This window comes from Octodon degus, unplaced genomic scaffold (genome assembly GCF_000260255.1).
Source record: "Octodon degus isolate 3935 unplaced genomic scaffold, OctDeg1.0 scaffold00026, whole genome shotgun sequence".
NCBI lineage: Eukaryota > Metazoa > Chordata > Mammalia > Rodentia > Octodontidae > Octodon > Octodon degus.
This window is the reverse complement of record NW_004524602.1, coordinates 11,712,521-11,730,639: the sequence shown is the minus strand read 5'-3', so window position 1 is coordinate 11,730,639 and position 18,119 is coordinate 11,712,521.

Below are 18,119 nucleotides of genomic sequence, written 5' to 3'. Positions count from 1 at the left end.
TTGAGTCTGGAATGACCTTTTGCTCATGTGAGCTGAAGTAGGTAACTTGTAAGCTTCAGTTACAGGTTCTGAAGTTTGGTGTGAAACTCAGCATTTATCTTTGTCCTTTAATTGACACTTTTAGAGCAGAGTCATAAAGAATAGTGTGAGAAAAGGAACTATACCAAGATAAATGGAATTGTGAAGCTTATGGAGTATATAAGTCTGAAAGGTATACAGAAAAGGGGAGATTTTTCCCTGCTTGACATCTGCCTTCGTATGTATTTTTCAACCATAATTTTTCAAACTTGTTATCCTTTTTTTCCTCTAAGCCAGCGATGGCGAACCTGTTCTTGCTTTCAATGATAACAGCCAGCTGTGGCATGCATGTGTTAGGTTCTCCTCCACTGCTGAGAATTACTGTTGTTCCAGTTGTTATGGCTCAGAACTTTTGACTCATTCATTTTATTTTTATTCCTCACAAACCCATCTGATCATCACTAAATTGGGTATCTTGCCATTTACTTCACTTTGTTCATCTCACCTAGTTCAGCTCTTCATCTTCTCTGTTAGAGCAGTAAGTTCATGGTTAGTAGTCTTTCTGTATTCCATACTACATGCTGATGGCATATTATAATTTTTATTCATTGAACTAATTTTTTAAAATGCTTCATGTACTAGGCCAGATATACACCCTGACCTCTTTAGACATGTGGTGAAGTCGGGAAGGCCATCGACTAATGAATACAGCATATGAGTATGAGCTGAAAAGGCATAAGAGAAAAGAACTTGTTCCTTAGAAGAATATAAGAAAAGAAACCCAGCATGGATTTTAAAAATTACAAATTTGTTTGTTGAGACAGGATCTCTCTAGGTAATTCGGACTGGTGTTGAGCTCTCTACATAGCCTATACTGGCCCCAGACTTGTGGTACTTCTCCTTCCTCAACCCCCCAAGTGCTAGGATTACAGGCTTGCACTACAATGCCTGGTATAAAAATTACAATTTTGAGCTTTTTTTTTCTTACTAACAAGCCATTAATGATTCTCATTGGCAACATCACCCTGTGTTTGTTGTCCTAACCAAACTTGACCTTCCTAAGCGCTGATTCATGTATTTCTCACTCCATTTATATCTTTCAACAATTATTCCTCCAGTTTAGCCTGTATTTTTCAGTCTGTGTATCTGAGGGTATTGTTTCTGTTTTTGCTGCTCTTAGAATGCCCTTTCTTGTTTCTAAGGTACCTCAGCTCCCTATTCCTTCAGTGGAGCAAAGAAATGTTAGCTTTTTGCTGAAGCTTTTCTTACCCCCACTTCATCTATGTCTATAATTCATCTCATCACCCTTTATCTATTTTGGTTAGGAGCTCAATGATAGCACTTTATCACATATTATCATAGTAGTTTATGAGTCTATTTCTTCCTCCCTTGTCTAATTTCCATAAGAGACTTTTTTTCTGTTTATGTTTCCTGTACCTCCTAGCTCCATGCTTTGAAAATAGCTTATGCTTAATTAATGCTTGATGAATTAGAATTTGATTTTTTTTTTTAAAGGGAAACTTCTTGTGATTATTTTTTGTGATTATTCTCATACTCTTTTTTAATGTATTTAGTATAGGGTCTTCAGGGTTTCACTACATAGATCAGACTCCTAGTGATTCTCCTGTTTTCAGCCTCCCAAGCACTGGGATTACAGGCATGCACCACCACACCCCACCTCAATTGCAGCCTCAATGTGCCCCGGGGGTGGGGCTGGCACGGCCTGCTGGTGATCGAACCCAGCCACTGCTCTCTGCCTAAGCAGGCACTTTAATCTGCTGAGCTCTTTGGCCATCCCCTTCATACTCCTTTTAAGATAAGTTCTATTCAACAATTTTACCCCAAATTAAATAAAGTAGGATAAAACAGACTGTGAAAGCCTTGAGAAATCCTTCAGAGGACGAGTTTTGTTACCTTTACCACTTTAGCAGTACTGTGGTTCCAGAGAGGTGGAAGACTTGAAGGCAGGGCCTGGGGTGCATACAGGTGCAGGCCAAATGGATTGATCAGCCCAGTTTAGAGGTTCACTCCTACAATCCCAGCACTCGGGAGGCTGACACAGGAGGATCACTGCTAGTTTGAGGCCAGCCTGGACTGCAGAGTGAGCACCTTTCCCCCCAAAAAAAGATGTATTGATTACAGGAAACAGTCTGGTTCTGTTAGAAGAATAGAGGCATGATTGGGCCCTCTGAGTATTGTTAACTTTTGGGAGGTCATTTTAGTTTTACCTATTATATGTGAGATCCTATTCTAGGCACCGAAGTTAATCATTGAATAAAATAGATTTTTTAAAAAAATCAACCACATGGATTGTATCCATTAGTAGGAGATAGAAACAATAATTATATCACTTTAAGGTGATCGGTGATGTAGGGGAAACTTGAGAATAAGGGGATTTGAGAAAAAGGAGAAGGATTAGGAAAAGGAGTCGGGGGTGCGACTTTTAAAATGGTTAGTGCTAGTATGTCACTGGGCTGTTGGGCACTTGCCTGCTTTTTAACCAGCAGAGAGCAAGCCCGACTGCAGAGTCCAGCTGACACGGAGGGGAAATAGCTACTCGTTGTGTTCTTTTCTTCTGGCTGCTGCTTTGGCTGGCATTCCTGGAAGTTAATCAGGGTGAAAATTGCAGTCAGTTGTGTCTGGAAGACACCAGGGGTGGAACTGGAAGCCTTATAACCAGTTCCCTGAGGGGTCGGATTTACCCTCCTGCTGATTGGCCTGAGTGCCTGGAGTATTGGATGACTTAGGACTCTGAATTTTCTCATTCCTCAGAGGAGAAATTCCCGGATCATGATTGCCTCTTCTAGTTGAAGCCTCAGCAACTTTGTCTGGGGTAGCTCTTTAAGATTTCAGTGTGTGCACTGTGCTCCCAGCTTTAGGCTTGTGGTAACTTTGATTTCCTCCCTACACATGGTATTAAGTTTTAGAAGTCTCTAATCCTAGTTGAGAAGCCTGAGAATGAAGATGTCACCTGATGTCTGGATGTTCTGTTTGACTTGTGCATGTAGATGTTCTTTTAATTTCCTTATTTGCCCTTTCCTAACCCTTTTACCTCATTTTTCCTGTTGTCTCTTCCCTGTATTTCCATTCATGAAATTGATAGGCAAGAGTTGCTTGGGCCAGTTGCTTTGGTTTCTTTTACTATTTAGAAGCCAAAGTTTCTTTCTCATATACAAGAGATGAAACATCTCATTTCTTTCCTTGAGTTATAAGGGGTACAGCTTGTAGCTTCAAGCCCTCAGCCTGTTACTCTGATGTCATTTGAGGTAGCACCAGCTATGTTGGGTCCTGTCTTCTAATACTAGTACATTTAATTATTTATACCAGTGGATTTTGTACTTGTAGTGCACAAGAAGGCCCATTAGCCATTTTGTAGAAATGTGATCCTTTCAATACATAACTCCAGAATTGAAAAATAAAACTTTTTTTTCAGTCCTGGGGGGGTCAAACCCAGAGTTTTGTGCATTTTAGGTCAGCACTCTTCTACAGCTGAGCTATATCTCTGCCCCTAAAAGTTCTTAATAAACTTATACCTGTGCTAAGAGAAATCTGTTATTTTTAGGCAACATTTGAGTGCTAATGTTGAGTGAGTTTTGAGGCAGATTTTGCATTCTGCATATGAGGTTGAAGTCACAGTTTTTCTGTATATGCTTAAATGCTACAATAACTTATTACTATTGTGGTTTGGGGTTGGTACTAGGGGTTGAACCCAGAGCCTTTGACAAAGGATCTTGCTGAATTGCTAAATTGCCCAGGTTGGGCTTGGTGAAATTCTCTTGCTTCAGCCTCCCAGAGTGCTGGGATTACAGATGTGTACTGCCATGTTCAGCTTGTTATTGTAATTTTTCTGGCAGAACCTTTTTTTTTTTTTTTTTTGCAGAACTGGGGATTGAATTTAGGAATTCAGGCCCTTGCACTTGCCAAGGAAGCGCTTATTCTCCTGAGCCATCTCCCTGGCTCACTGTTATTGTAATTTTTCAAGCCAATAAAGACATGCTTTTTTTTCCTTCAGTGATTAATTCACATATATGTTGTTTTTTCTAGTAGTTGAAAGGGTATCAGTGCAACCCAAGTTGTATTACTTTCATTAGTTAAGAGTTTATTTTTATTTTTTAATGAGAATAGATTTATTGGGGAAAAGAAAGGTCCTGTCTGAAAGAGGGACAGGAGGGGGCCTCAAGCGGGTGGTCCCTATCATTAAGAGTTTAAACATAGGGTTCTTCTTAAAAAAAAAAAAAAAAAAAAAGAGAGTACAAATTAGAATTAAAACAAAAAATTACAAGTGATAAAGAATTTCACTAACGAAGTAATATGAATGAATTACTATGAAATTCATAGTTTGGTTTATTAATATTTTCTTTAATTTTTTTTTCATTTTGGGTACTGGGAATCGAACTTAGGCCTGTACTTGCCAGGCAGGCACGTGCTGTACCTGAGCTGTATCTCCAGTCCACTACTGTTTTTTTTTGTAGTAGTGCTTCTGTAGTTTTTATTTTTATTTTTTTAGTGTATTTTATTTTATTTTTTTAAATTTTATTTATTTATTTATTTGTGTGTGTGTGTGTGGCCAGCTCAGCCCACCAGGGGCCCGGGGCGGGCTGGCATGTGGTGCTGGGGATTGAACCGTGGTCCCTGTGCTTTGCTAAGCTTGTTCTAACCAGGTGCTTTAGACCACTGAGCCATCTCACCAGCCCCTTTAATGTATTTTAGTACAAGGTCTTACAGGGTCTCATTACACAGATCCACTCAGTGATCCTCTTGTTTTTGGCCTCCCAACCACTGGGATTACAGGCACGGGCCGCCATATCCAGTCTCAGTTACACTCGCAGGGCGCCCTGGGGGCAGTGCCAGGGTGGCATGCCTGGGATCAAACCCCAGTTGCTGCGCCTGCCTAAGCAGGCACTCTAGTCTGCTGAGCTATCTTGCTGGTCCTGGTAGTTCGTATTTGTGCCTCCTTTCAGTCCTAACAAATCTACAAATCCAAGTGTTGTGAATTTTAGATGAGTTCTGTAACTTTGTTACTGGGCATTATCTGTCTATATTCTCTTTGTGTGAAACCTTTCCATAAGAAGGAAACTCAGTTTTAACAAGATCATACTTGAATAAATGACATAATGGTGAAGTGACATTTTCTTCCAAAACCAAACTGATACGCTAAACCTGATTGTATGATCTTTTTTTTTTTTTTTGCAGAACTGGGGATTGGCAGAACCGGGGATTGAACTCAGGCCCTTGCGCTTGCTAGGGAAGCGCTTATTCCACTGAGCCATCTCCCTGGCCCCATGATTGTATGATCTTAAGCATTAAATTTACTTAGTTACCAGTGTGAACACTACTAGTGTTATTGTTCTTTCCTTATAAAATTCTTCTTTCTTTTTTCTAGACAGGCAAAATAATGTCATCATATTACTCACATCTCAGGTGCTTGATGGAGGAGACTGACCAGTGAGGTGTACTACTGCTAGGCTTTGTACTTCACTGGAATGATACAAAGATAGCAAAAGATTACATTTTAAAAATTTTATTAATTACTTTTTATGTATCTTGTACAGGGTCTCATTGTGCAGCTCAGGCTCCGTGCCACCACACCCAGTCTCTGTCTCAGCGTGCCCGGGGGTGGGGCTGGCATGGCAAACCGGGGATCAGGCCCTGGCCTCTGTGCTGTGCCTAAGCAGGTGCTTTAGTCTTACAATCTCACTTGCACAGTCAAGCTGCTTCTCAAGGTGTAATCTGAACAATCTGGGGACCTAACTTCCTGGAAGAATTTAATGTCACGGGAAAATCCGAATATTTTTTGATCTGGCCGGCCCTGGAATGGGTTTGACTAATGTAAATTGAATTACCTACATTTGCCTTACATTTTGGAACTATATAAAGCACCGGGCTGGGGAGATAGCTCAGCAGCATAGCACTTGCCTGGCAAGTGCTAGTCTCAAGTTCAATCCCCAGAAAGAAGTACAAAGCACAGAACCTGTTTTACCCTGAGGAACAAACAAGAATTGATACAGTATTCTGTAGGTTCAGTCCCCAGGGCTGGTGGAGTAGGCTTGGGAGAGAGTGAAATGCCTTGGTACGGGTAAGACTGGGTCAGCTTGCTGGGTTAAGGCAGTGACAGATAGTAATTACATGTGAAATAACTGGTACCAATAAACATTGTTTAGTTTGAAAAGACTTCTGGCAAGGCCTGGCCTAAGGCAGCTTACCCCTTCATGGATCTATAGTCACTTTTTTCAGTTCTAAAAACCATAAAGTGACCAGGCCTGGTGACACTCTCCTGTAATCCCAGAACTTGTAAGGCTGAAACAGGAGGATTGCTCTAAGTTCAAGGCCAGCCTGAACTGCATAGTCAAACCCTGTCTTAAAAGAGCAACAACAACAACAAAAAAGGTATAAAGCTCTGAAAACTGTAATTTTTAAGAAAAGAAAGGTGGGCACAAATCTGACTTTACCTAGTAGAAAGCTGTTTATAATATTTTTAATATTTCAAGTATTTTATGTAGAAATATAGTATAATGAATTTGAGTTCAAGGTGTTATTGTAGTTTTAGCTAAGAGTGTTGGGCTATATATGTTATACTAATTATCTCATAATTGCTTTTTGGTATTTTGTTTTTGTTTTGAAATAAGGTCTCCTGCTGGGCTTTTGCTGACCCAGGCTGGCCTCAAACTTGCGCTCTTCCTGTCGCAAGCTCCCAAGTGGTGAGATTAGAGGCTTTGTTCTTGTGCTTTCTGCTCCCACAGGGTGCTGCCTCTAAAGACCACCTTGATGAGTTCTGTATGAAAGTTTACAGAATGACCCTCATCTTACTTGACATTGAACAAATGTTCTACAAGTGTAAAATATTCAGATTTTCCTGTGACATTAAATTCTTCCAGGAAGTTAGGTCCCCAGATTGTTCAGATTATACCTTGAGAAGTAGCTTGACTGTGCTAGTGAGATTATAAGTAGATGAGCTTTATCATGGTCAAGAGTTGTGTTTAAAAAAATGTGAGGGGTCCTGGGGAGATAGCTCAGTGGAATAAGAGCTTGCCTGGCAAGTGCAGAGGCCTGAGTTCAGTCCCCAGGTCTGAAAAAAAAAAAAAAAGTGGGAAGTCTAAACCATGTTCCTTAGGATGAGTAACTTCTGGCTAACAATTGCAGCCCTAAAGGAAAGTAGGAATCTTAGTAAGCTATTTCTAGAAAAATTATCTCAGTATGCTGTCAGAGAAATGCTGTCCACCATTAGTAAGAGACTCAAAACTAAAACGCAACAAGCAAAAAACTCCTCCCTAATATTTATGTTGCTGTGTATTCTGGTGGCCCCAAGAAATAGATGCTGCAGCTGGTGCTCAAAGATGGGAAAGCCTTAATGAAGATATTCAGAATAATCTGTAGCTGTGTGGGGTTTTTTCCCATTTGAAATGCTTGGATACAATTGGACCTCGTGCACACTAGGCAAGTACTCTTGCCTATCAGTGCCTATCAGTGAGGCACCCCCAATTCCTCGGCTCTTTTATTGTGCATGTGTGGAGAGAGTAGGAGGGATTGGGATTAAACCCAGAGCCTTCATGCTAATTATATCTTTAGCTGTACTGCTCCCCCAACCTCCCTTAAATGTTGAGATAGGGTCTCACTAAATTGCCCGGTGTGCGCTCAAATTTGGGATCTTCTTGCCTCAGCCTCCCAGAATGCTGGAATTACAGACATGTTCCATCAAACCTGGCTCTAAGATTCTTTGTCTTCATTTTTAAATTTTAAGACAGGGTTTCACAAGTAGCCCAGGCTGTCCTTCAACTTGTGACTGTCCTCCTTCGGCCCTCAGAATGTCGAATTACAGTGGTGCTTCACTTCATTATGTTTTTTGTGCAGTACCCCTCGTTTTCTTTTTCTTTTTCTTATTTTTTTTTCCCCCCTCAGGGTCTCGCTACATAGCCCACATTAGTAGTGATCCTCCTGATTTCTGCCTCCCAAGTGCTGGGATTACAGGCGCGCGCCACCGTGCCCGGACTCCCCCATTTTAATGTCATTGATTATTTCAGTCTTTGTTTAGTAATATCAGTAGCAATAATTAAATTTTTTAGATTCTGGTTTGTAAATTTCCCATTATAGGTCTATTTGGAACCCCTCCTGTCTCTCAGGAGCTATTCCTATTTGCCATTCCTTTTTTTTTTTTTTTGCGGTATGAGGAATCAAACTCAGGATCTTATTCTTGCCAGGCAAGCACCTACTCCACTGAACTGTCTCTCTGGTCCTCACCATTTCTTTTTCCCAGTAAATTTTCCTACTCCTAAAAAAAAAAAAAAAAAAACCAACTCACACTATGGTCACATACTGAGTAATTATAAATTAGTTTCTATTTACCCTTTCCTTTTGCCTGTCTTTGTCTCTCCTCCTTTCCCTCCATCCCTCCTCGTCACCCCTCTGAATATCTTAACCTGTAAAGCTTGATGGCATGAACATCATAAATAGACTAGAACAGCATTACACAGAGGGCTGCTCCGAGAGGCTGAGGATATAGCTCGGTGGTAGTGCATTTGCCCACCATGCACATGGCCTTTGATTTAATCCCTGATTCTGAAAATTAATAAATATAATGCAACTTTAAGACCAAGACATGACCTAGTAAATGTGTTCTCTTGCTCGTAGTTATTTACTCTTTCATTTAGAAAAATAGTATGCCATACATATAGAGAAGAGTAGTAAGGCCAGGTGTGGTGGTGCACACCTGTAATCCCAGTACTCCGGAGGTTGAGGCAGGAGTTCAAGGCCAGCCAGAACTGCATAGAGAAACCCTGTCTCAAAAAAAGAAAAAAAGTGTGGCATGAATCTTATCTGCACCTCAGTTTTTACTTATTTCTACGACCCTATAAGCATCCAGTTCCAGATACCATGTAGTCCATTTCCAACAAGGTTCCCTCATGCTCTGCCCAACTAGGACTCTCCTTCCAGACACGTCCACTTTTCAAAACTACTTTTGATACCTTCGATTTATAGATATTTAGTGTGAAAGTGGATGACTTTTGTCTAATAGAACATTAACATTGTGCATTTAGGTAGATATAGTCCTGATTTCTGATGCTGGACTTACAGTTTTTCCACTTTGTCAATGTGTGAAAGTTATTTGCATTCAGTAGAAACCATACCAGATTCTGTATTTTGCCACTTCAGGGCTGCTATTGTGTGTACTCTATCTTGACTGCAGCTTCCAGTCTACTGCCCAGTCAAAAGGGCAAGCGCTAATACTCAGTGTATTGTGTCTTGAAGTTACAGAGTTCATTTGGTAAGTTAGGCATATGAAATGCATTTTGAACTGAAGATTTTTTTTTTTTTTTGACGAAACTGGAGATTAAACTCAGGCCCTTGCACTTGCCAGGCAAGTACTTATTCTCTGAAGAACTTTTTGATACCAGTTTATCAGGATGTAACTCCATCATAAATCAAGGAGCATTTGTATATGGGGACTCCTAGGAGTTAGTTTTATTTAAAACATTGGTTTATATACTGTTTTTGGAAGTGTCTGTGCAGGTGAAGCTGAAAGCGAAGACAGTATTTTAGAACAGTTAGGCTTTTTTTTTTTTTTTGGTCTTTTTGAGATAGAGTTTCACTATGAAGTTTAGGCTGGCCTTGAACTCACCTTGTAGCCCAAGCTGGCCTTGAACTCGCAGTGATTCTCCTGCCTCAGCCTCCCAAGTGCTGGGATCCTAAACATGTGCCACACCTGGCTTAGCAGTTAGACATTTTAAGAAATACGAGGAACTATTTTGTTTTCTAACTTGTCTAGACTTTTTTCTTAGGTACTGAGGATTCAACCCAGCCAGAGTCCTTGCACTAAGGTAGATCTCCTAATCTTTTTTTTTTTTTTTTTTTTTTTTTTCTTTCTTGAGGCAGAGTGTCATTAAGTTAGTAGATTGGCCAGGCTAGATATTAATTTGTGACCTTTCCACTTCAGCCTCCCAGAGTGCTGGGATGACAAGTGTTTGCTCTCCCACCAGAGCAGTGGTGGCAAACTAGCCCACGTGCTGCAGTCAGCGAGGTGTTATTGAAAGCTCTTAAAGGTTTGCCAGCACTGGCCTGGACTCTTAATGAATTCTACATTTCTTTATTGTGGAGAGAGGAATATACACTAACGTATTTGAAGACTGACTCGAATTGAGACTGTTTATAACTAGTGACAAATCAAGCTGAAGTTAGACTGGAGAAGATATATCCCAGTAGGGCACTGTTAAGATTCTGCTCATTGAGAATATTTATTGACTGAAATATTCATTGAAAGCAGACTGTGAATAGAATGCTTTGTTCTTCAGTGGTGAACAAAAAGCCTTGGGGCCCTGTCCTCAGGCTGCATGCAGTCTGCTGGAAGAAACAGTTGTCAGTCACATAAAAGGGGAAGAATGACAGATTACGCCTAGAGACTGACTTGCAGGGAGAACCACGAGGCAAGGAGATGCTAGGGGCTGGGAGTGGGGTGCGTCTGTGAGATGGAGCTGGAGAAGCAGAGTTAGTGGGGTCAGGACATGCGTGGCGGACTGACTGCACACCATCAGTCAGACAGTTAGTGGGGTCAGGATGTGCATGGTGGACTGACCACACACCATCAGTCAGTGAGGAAGGTGGTCTTACCCCTCCCCCTGCATTTGCTGAAAGTTGCTTTTTAACCTATGAGCAAGGCTTCAGAGATGAGATGAAAATGTAGCAAATTTAGCGAGGGCTGGTTTCTCAGATATCTAGGCTCTTAGCTGTTTTCCACAGTTCACTTTTTTCTTGAGAATTTTGTGTTGCTTTCTCTTTAGCATAGGAAATTTACCTTCAGCAATAAGAACTTAATTATAAAGGGCTATATAGTCCTCAGGTATAAGAGGAGGAGGAGAGATGGCAGAGCTTTTCTGATTGTTTTAGATTATCTTTTACTTCTTGGCCTACTTACACACAGGTGTTGGTAAAGGTTTTCTGTGTGGATCAGTTTCGCTAAGTGAATCTATAGTGCTTGGGCTGAGTTGGATTCATTATGCTATTTAGCCTGCTTTGGAATACATATGCTGACACAGAACAGCATTGACAAACACTGAGGATCTAAACCTAAGCCCTGTCAAATACCGTTTTCCTGGTGGAAGTATCCATTACTTATGGGTCAGGCCTCACAGTCTTTGTCTGAGAATGGCAGCCTGTGAGGACCATAAAAGTACTCATGAGCTGCAGAATGTAGAGACTTAGAGACAGAGGTGCTATAATTGTATTCTTTTGTCCTTAAATGACCCATAGTCACATGAGCTCTGTTGAATTGGATGTCTCCCTAAGCACTAAGTCTGTTCCTTGATTTCCATTGGAGATGTGGGCTGAGAGCTTTGGTGCTTGAGAAAATGACACAGTTCCTTTGTTACAGTAATTAATGTAGTAAATTAAGGAAGAGGCCCAAAGGGAAGTTGATTGTTTCTTGTTAGAGCCCTAGGTGAAAATTCAGTTGATTAGTGAGCTCCCATGAAGTGTGGCAGGTGGAGAGGGACATGCCTGTTTTTCCAGCTGCATAAGCTCAGAGTCATTGAAGATGGTTTACATGTTGTATTGCTGTCACCTGAGCCTAGCTAAGTATGGCGTGATTTCAGGAAAGCAGCTGGAATGCAGAGATGATATACTATGGTTCCCTTCTCAACAACTTTGTTACATTCCATTGTTATGCTAATAGTCCCTGGGGCATTAACCCCGGTTGAATGGCCCATACTTTAGATTTGAAGACTTGTTATGTCAGTGGGGTCAGCAGTGTAGTTGGTTGGACCATTTGATAAGAGAGGTAATCCAGATGTTAAAACAATCAGCATTAATAGTAATAGAATGCTTACCTAGCATGCATGGGACTCTGGGTGTAATCCTCAGTACTAAAAGAGGAGGTGAAAAAAATGAGCCTGACCCTGGTATGTTGGTCCTGAGAGGCTTTTTTTTTTTTTTTTTGGCTGCTGGGAGTTGAACTCAGAGCCTTATGCATAGTAGGTGAGTGCTAAACTGGGTGTGGTGGCGCACACCAATAATCCCAGCACTTGGGAGGTTAAGGAAGGAGGGTTTTTGTGAGTTTGAGACCGGTCTGGGCTACAAAGTGAGCTCAAAGCTAGCCAGAACTACACAGCAAGACCCTGTCTCAAAGAGAACAAAAAGGGGGAGGCAGGGAGATAGCTTAGTAGAATAAGCACTTCCCTGGCAAGTGCAAGGGTCTGAGTTCAATCCCCGGTTCCACCAAAAAAAACAAAACAAATTCTCTCAAAGAGAACAAAAAAACTCCACATTAAATAAATATTCAACCCCCAGTTCCACAAAAAACAAATAAATAAATGAATGAATAAATAGTGAGTGTTCTTTCACTGAACTGTGCACACAGACAAACACACAGGCTGAGAGCTTTTTTGTTTTTGCTTTTGTTTTGTGACTGGCTCAGCCCACCCTGGGGGCGGAGCTGGCAAGGCTTATGGTGCCAGGGATGCAGCCAAGGTCCCTGTGTGCTTGCCTAAGCAGGTGCTTTAAACTGCTGAGCTATCTTGCCAGCCTCTGAGAAGTTTTTGGGTTTTTTTTTTCTTTAGTAAGATAGAGATTTTCTTTGACTATAGTATAAGGTGTTGTGAGCCACACCCAACGTCAGGAGTAGTCTAATAAGAAAACCCTGACCACTGATTATTTCTTTTTTTATTTTTTATTTATTTTTTTGGGGGGGCCAGCTCAGCCCACCAGGGGCCGGGGCTGGCTGGCATGTGGTGCTGGGGGATTGAACCGCGGTCCCTGTACTTTGCTAAGCTTGTTCTAAGTAGGTGCTTTTAGACCACTGAGCCATGTCACCAGCCCCTGGTTATCTCTTGGTACTGTAGATGGTCTATAGAGGGTATAACTGAATCAATCCGGCTCAAGTTCAGATGCAAGAACTTTATAAGCACATATGGGTCATCTTTTATATTATAATTGTTTTGCATATTTTAGTTTTGGATCCTCCTCATACTGTGCTTAGGGTTCAGTGGGTTCTCTGTCCATTTTATAATGACTCAAAATTAATATTTAAAGAAGCAACTTGTCTGGTGTCAATGGAAATTTGAGTCCAGAAACCACATCTCCTTCTAGGTACATCACTGTGCTGGGGATGTGGCTGAATGATAGAGCAAAAACCTAGAATTTATAAGGCCCTTGATTTAATCTCCAGCACTGTAATAGCAACAGCAAGAACACTTAAGCTCAGTCTTCTTTGTATTCTACCATATTAACTGTCCTAGAACTGAATATAGCACATTTTTTCCCTGTGGAATGTAGCTTTGGAGGGGTATACTTGACCAGACAGCACTATCATTCATTTTTTATGTGTATGACCTAAGTTTTTCCAACAGATAATATACACTTCAACACAACTGTCACTTGCTCAGGCTACAGCATATAAGATTCATTAAAGAAAAAAAGGAAGAATCATCCAAAACCCATGAGAGGGGGAGAGGAGAGATAATTTATAGTAGAATGGCGTTGCACATTGTATTTGCTGCTTGGACCGGATTATTTCTGGGCAGTCACCAGTTAAAAGAAGCCACAGTCATTGAAACTCTCGAGGATAGTTATGTAGCCCCAACAGGGAGGAAAGACAAGTGCTGTTCTTGCTGTTTAGATGTAAGTAGGGTTTGCTTGCTGTTTTGGTGATAGAGACCTCACATGAAAACCCTATTCTCATTCTTAGCCTTCTTGAGAAGAGGGCTTATTTCTGAAGTAGATGAGTGGTGTGGTCTATAAGGCCCTTGAAAGCAATTAAAGCTTTAAAACTGTGACTTAAATTGTACCACTCTGTGGGTGTGGAGTCTAAGAGCTGTTCCAAACAAGAAGTTGGGATCTGGACTTTAGTTGTTAGGATGACCTACTTTAGAGCATGACAGCTTTGGATGGGTATAGGATAGGGAGTGAATGTCATGAGGTGTCTTGGTGCCTTACCATATCCATGCATAAAGGGGTTTCTTGCCAGTGAGGTGCAGGAACAAAGTACAGATAGTACTGAAAAGTCATGGTGGAAAAATGATTCCAGAGTCTGGTGAATGGCCATGCTAAGTAGGGAATTGGGATACAATTAGGCAGCAGCAGAAGAGGAAACTATTCTCAGACACTTTTGCAAATTGTGAATGCCTTGTGGTCTCTATAAGGCATTGGTTATCCATATTCTGCACTCTCTGAGCTATGGAAGCAAGAGGTCAGTGCTTTTCATTTCCAGCTAGCATGTTAGTTATCCTGCCTCCTGGGGTAAAACATCTCTGCAGTGACCTGTCAGAGAGTTGATTATTAGCTGTATAAAGCCAGAACTGCTGTAGGGAGCAATGGGAAGTGGTCTGGCTGCTGTAGTCAGGCTGATTAAAGAAAGAATCCATGGTGATTTTACAGTGCACCTTTTGAAATAGACCGCCACAGTGACCATAAAGCTTGCTGAGCTGAAAAGTCTGGATTGCTGAAAAATCGTCTGGTCAAAAGTATTATTTATGACAATTCTTTATTCAAAACAAGAGAATAGCAGCGCTCTAAAAGAACATTAGGACCACTAAAAATCAGTGTTCAAGATAGGTTTTAATTTTCATTCTAGTCATTGAGAAATTCTAAGTAGTTTTCTAGTAGGGGAAAGAATTTGATAGGTGTAATTACAGGTTTTAAAAAGGCTTTGAGCATGTCCAGGCGAACCTTCACTGAGAGTAATTATTTAATCATTTATGTATTTACTTGACAGGTGAGTTTGCTTCTTCTGCTTACATGCTTTCAGTGAGAGACATGGTTTTCTTTTTCTTTTTTTTTTTTTTTTGACATGGTTTTCTTAAACATTTGTGGATCGTTGTTGGAGATTTAGTTGATTAATTTTTTATTTTTATTTTTTAGTTGGTTAATTTTTTCTTTTTTTAAATTTATTTATGTGTGTGTGTGTGTGTGTGTGTGTGGCCAGCTCAGCCCACCAGGGGGTGGGGCTGGCTGGCATGTGGTGCTGGGGATTGAACCGCGGTCCCTGTGCTTTGCTAAGCTTGTTCTAAGTAGGTGCTTTAGACCGCTGAGCTATCTCACCAGCCCCCCCCCCTTTTTTTTTAGATCCTTTTTTTTGGGGGGGGCAGAACCGGGGATTGAACTCAGGCCCTTGCACTTACCAGGCAACCATTTATTCTACTGAGCTATCTCCCCTGCCCCAGTTAATTTTTTCTGAGTTAAACTTCTTTCCATAACTTACTAACCACCTACCCTCAGCATCACAGAATAACGTTCTCTTTTTCACACTATAATCATCATATATTTGAAGCTAACCAGCCCTTCTCCCTTCAGAGTTGTCCTCCCTCCCACAATTTTATTGAGAAACCAGAGTTGTTCTTTCTAGGCTAATAAAACCCCTAAGACCTTTCCTCTTCTTGCATAATGGTCTCCCGTTCTTGTACCATGCTTTCCAGTAGATGTTTATATTTAGTGACAACCTCAAGATAAAAGAGTCTGAAAATGAACACAGATCAGCAGATGTTCTCTCTGGCTCCCTTTTCAAAAGTATTTTTAAAAATGTAATAGTATATTAATTGCTTATTGGAAAGAACAAACTAAAACCAGAACAAAATACATTGGTGAGATACAGAGTTGGAACGAGAGGAACTTGAGAATTAACGTTTTGTAAGTTGACCATTCCCTCAATCTCTGCCCCACACACAAAATACCACTAAACCAAGTGCCTCATAGGCCGGGCGAGTGCTTTACCAATGAGCTACATCTTTAGCATGTTATTGTTATTACTATTACTTTCTGTAATACTGACCTTTACACTGAGCTATATCCCCAGCCTTTTGTAATTTTTTTGAGACAGGGTCTCATTGAGTTACTAAATTCCCAAACCAGGCTTGAACTTGTGATCTTCCTGCCTCAGTATTCCAGTGCTGGGATTACAGGGATGCAACACCATGCCTGGCTTAATTTTTTTTTTTTTTTTTTTATTGCTTTTTGAGACAGAGTCTTGATATGTAGCCCAGACTAGCCTTGAACTTGCAGCAGTCCTCTTGCCTTAGCCTCCCAAGTGGCTGGAGTTACAGGTGTGTACCACCATGCCTGGTTCAGGAGTTTTAGTTTTATAATTTATGATTCGTCTTTATTTCTTGGTGTTAAAACTGAATTTTTGTGCCTTTCCCCCCCTTTTTCTTCTTGAGAGAGGGTCTTGCTGTGTAGTTCAGGCTGGTCTTTAGCTCACTTTGTAGCCCAGGCTGGCCTTGAACTGGCAATGATCTTCCTGAATCAGCCTCCTAAGTGCTGGGATTACAGGTGTGCCCCACCGTGCCCAGTTTGAGCTTAAACATCATTATAAAGTATTGATTTGACCCCTATTTATTTAAGGGTTAAGTTTTAACCTATGTATTGAACTTTCCCTTTAGTGGTATTTGAATTTGAAGAATTACTTAAATTTATGCTACATTGAGCTGTTTTTAGGGTTCTAGCTAATTTTTAACAAGATATATATGTGTGCTTAAATAATTGAAAATACATTGTTTTTATTTATTCATTTTTGCAGAACCAGGGATTGAACTCAGGCCCTTACGCTTGCCAGGCAAGCTTATTCTACTGAGCTATCCCCAGCCCCAATAAAATGTTTTTATACATGAGAAACAACTTGATTTAGTGTAAAATTACTAATATTTTCTCTTCAAAATTCTTTGTTCTCTTTCAACAATTAATATTGCAGAGTAGTCTGAAGTTGGCCCTGTTTTAGTCGTTCGTGTTTTAAAAGTGTTGCCAAAATGTGTGCAAGTTTAGCTTTTGGAATTAATTTTGCTAGGACCAGCCAAATAGCTCAGCGGATTAAAGTGCCTGCCAGTCAGGCTCAGGGGTTGGGGGTTTGATCCCCAGGCCTGCCGTGCCAGCCCCACCCCCACGGCATGCTGAGATGGCAGTTGAGACTGGGCATGGTGTTCCGCGCCTGTAATTCCAGCTCTTGGGAGGCTGTAAACAGGTGGATCACTAAGAGCCTGATCTAGTAGTGAGACCCTGAACACCCTGTAGACTCTTCCCTAAAATAAAAATAAAATAAAATTAATTTTGCTGAAAAGGTACTGAACTTACCCAATCTGCTTGCAAGCTTTTTTGTTCTGGATCAGGGATGTAGCTCAGTGCCATAGTACCTGTTTGGCAAGTGTGAGGTCCTGAGAGTTTGCTTTCCAGTACCAAAAAAAGATCTTCGTTCTTTTCAAAATATTATTCATGTATTATGTTTTCTATAGGTCGCTCTTCTCACATTTGTTCTTTTTTTTTTTTTTTTTTTTTTTGAGAAAGGGTCTCACTATGCAGTTCAGATTGGCCTTGAGCTGACTTTGTAGCCCAGGCTGGTCTTGAACTCACCCCAATCCTCCTGCCTCAGCTTCCCAAGCACTGCAATCACAGGCATGTGCCACCACCCCTTGATGCCCATTTGTTCTAATCTCCTCATAGATTTTCCTTCAGTGACATTAAACACTTTATCTCCATTTCCTTTATTATTTTCTCTTCACTATCCAATTCTGTTTAATTCTGGGAAAAAAAACCTTCACCAATTCATTTCTCTCTTATTGCTGTGCTTTTCTGATTCTGTATAAATTTTAATTTTTTTATCGTTGTTTTTAGAACTGGAAATTGAACTCAGGATCTTGCATTTGCCAGGCAGGCACTTTGCCACTAAGCTGTATCCCCAGCTCTTCGGTATGACTTTTATTTTTATTTTTGGCAGAACTGGGTATTGAACTCAGGCCCTTGTGCTTGCCAGGCAAGTGCTTATTCTACTGAGCCATCTCCCCGGCCCCTGTATGATTTTTAATTGATATTACTCGCATGTTGTGTGTGTGTGTGTGTGTGTGTGCGCGCGCGCATGCACATATATGTGCTAGTGATGTAACCCAGGACCTCGTACATTTACACAAGCCCTCCGTCAGTGAGCCCCACCACTGTCTCTCATTTAGTTTTTGTTTTTGATTTTTTTTTTTTTTTTTTTTTTTTTTGGTGGAACCAGGGATTGAACTCAGGCCCTTGCACTTGCCAGGGAAACACTTAATTTTACTGAGCCATCTCCCTGGCCCCTTGTTTTGATTTTTGACATAGGGTCTTAAGATGTGTTTCAGACTGACCTTGAACTTGGCGAATAGTACAAGCTA